Source organism: Limulus polyphemus, unplaced genomic scaffold (assembly GCF_000517525.1).
Source record: "Limulus polyphemus unplaced genomic scaffold, Limulus_polyphemus-2.1.2 Scaffold661, whole genome shotgun sequence".
Classification (NCBI taxonomy): Eukaryota; Metazoa; Arthropoda; class Merostomata; order Xiphosura; family Limulidae; genus Limulus; species Limulus polyphemus.
The window spans coordinates 60,622-62,770 of NW_013666271.1; the positions used below are offsets into that span (position 1 = coordinate 60,622).

The 2,149-nt window shown below is 29.1% G+C and overlaps 1 protein-coding gene across 2 annotated transcripts in view; it reads left to right on the forward strand.

Annotated features, from left to right (window-relative positions):
• Positions 1-2,149, forward strand: part of LOC106459787 (early nodulin-75-like) — a 26,478-nt gene that overhangs the window by 3,067 nt on the left and 21,262 nt on the right. The window contains exon 2 of one of the 2 annotated variants that reach the window (XM_022386328.1): positions 1,432-1,528. The exons of the other annotated variant lie outside the window; for it this stretch is intronic. The gene's annotated coding sequence lies outside the window, so the exon portion shown is untranslated. The remainder of the gene's footprint in view (positions 1-1,431; positions 1,529-2,149) is intronic. 2 annotated transcript variants of the gene reach the window in all.

The following is a 2,149-nucleotide window of genomic DNA, read 5'->3' on the forward strand; positions in this document are numbered from 1 at the left end:
TCCAGCCATTAAAGATAAGAGTAATTATCTTGTAAAACTGTGAAAAACGCTTATATTTCTTTACAACAAAAAAAATGGTATCATTAACAACCAGATTCAAGTTATGGCTAGCGCAGTGAACGTATGATGTGTATGGTTTGAATGCGATTAATTTTAGTTTGGACTCCATTATAAACGCCACTCATTACATTTTCTCCATAATGACATTTCTCACGAGATTTTTGTTTTATACTAATCGACATTTATTTGAATATATCCAATATCTGACCTGTTATATCCTCTGCAATATGATTTGAAACTTCGTGAAATCTTAAAAAAAAAAGATTCTTTAATATCGAGTTTAACTGGTTCGAAGTTCTCATTCCTTTGGATGTGAACATATCTGAATACTACACTCATTCGATCTTTTTTTGTATCCAAAATATAGGAATAAAAGAGAGGCGTATTAATTTCAGATGTAAATGTTGTATCCCAATACTCTCCTAGATTACGAATTATTCCCATAAGAATTTTGGTACTACCATATTTTATGGAACATGTTTTCATACTAAAAACTTGGTTTATATCATCGTATTTTGCCAGCAGTTCTAGTTATGACACACACAAAAAATAACCCCATTATACTTTTCTCCTAATTAGTTTCGATGACCGCAAAACGTTAACGAATTTTTTGAAAGCATAAATGTTACGTTAAACAATCGTTCTAGAACCAGAATCACAATATCTAATATAATCAGCAGTATTCTTTAAGTAAGCTCATAGTGAAATAACGAGAACGAGAAAAAAAAATCTATGAACATAAAGTACAGTTAGGGAAAAGTTACATTTCCTTTCCTCATGAAGGGTTAGAAACTAGATATAGATCATTGTCTTATAAAGAGTTCATGTAATTAATGTTCAAATATAGGCCATTGTCTTATAAAAGGTTCATGTAATTAATATTCAAACATAGACCATTGTCTTATAAAAAGTTCATGTAATTAATGTTTAAACATAGACCATTGTCTTATAAAGAGTTCATGTAATTAATGTTCAAATATAGGCCATTGTCTTATAAAAAGTTCATGTAATTAATGTTTAAACATAGACCATTGTCTTATAAAGAGTTCATTTAATTAATGTTCAAATATAAACCATTGTTTTATAAAGCGTTCGTGTAATTAATGTTCAAATATAAGCCATTGTCTTATAAAAAGTTCATATAATTAATGTTTAAACATAGACCATTGTCTTATAAAGCATTCATGTAATTAATGTTTAAATATAGACTATTGTTTTATAAAGCGTTCGTGTAATTAATGTTCACAAATTGCCTCATGTTGAATTTTAGCCCCTGTCTCTTTATCAGTAGTTGTTGTTTTTTTTCAATGATCGTAAACAGAACCTGCATTAATAGGTATAGTAGTGCAACTGTGTATTATATTTTGAAAGGTCTTTCCAATCTCGGATTCCAGAACACCGCAAAATCCTTTTCACAATTCAAGGATAACCAACAAGGTTCACAATAAGCGACATCCAAAATTACAGAGTAAGTAACATAAAGAAACCATTAAAGTTGACCATGTCTGCCGGTATATGAATTGCTATATTTTCATCTCCATCTTCACTATCTCTTTCTTCACCTTTTCTTTTTCTTTCCCCTAAGTGTAACATGTTCTGGTGCTTCAGAATTGAAAATATCTTTCGGCTCTTCTGTTGTTTTGTGACTTTGAGTTTTTTATAGTTGTTAAAACTTTCTTGTAGTGTATCGCTTGAGTGGCCTAAAAATATTGCAATGATTTCATGTTGTTTTTTCTTCTTTTCAGTGGTCTAATAGCACTCTTTTTCTTTGTTTCCATCGTACTACAATAAATAATAATATTAATAGTATTTATAGTTGTTAACTATATAAAGTAAACAAAATGATAAATCTAAAAAGGAAAATAAATTAAAAAAGCACTTGTGTTATACATATATATATATATATATATGCAAACAAGATAGCAGGGATAACATTTGCATCATCCCTACATAATAACACAAGCACACAGTGTAGTAGAATGTTAACAGACAAAATAGAGTAAATAACTACAATTATGATCGAATAGTTATATATATATTGCTATACGTTAACACTTGCCTGTGCTATTATAGTAGGGATGATACAATA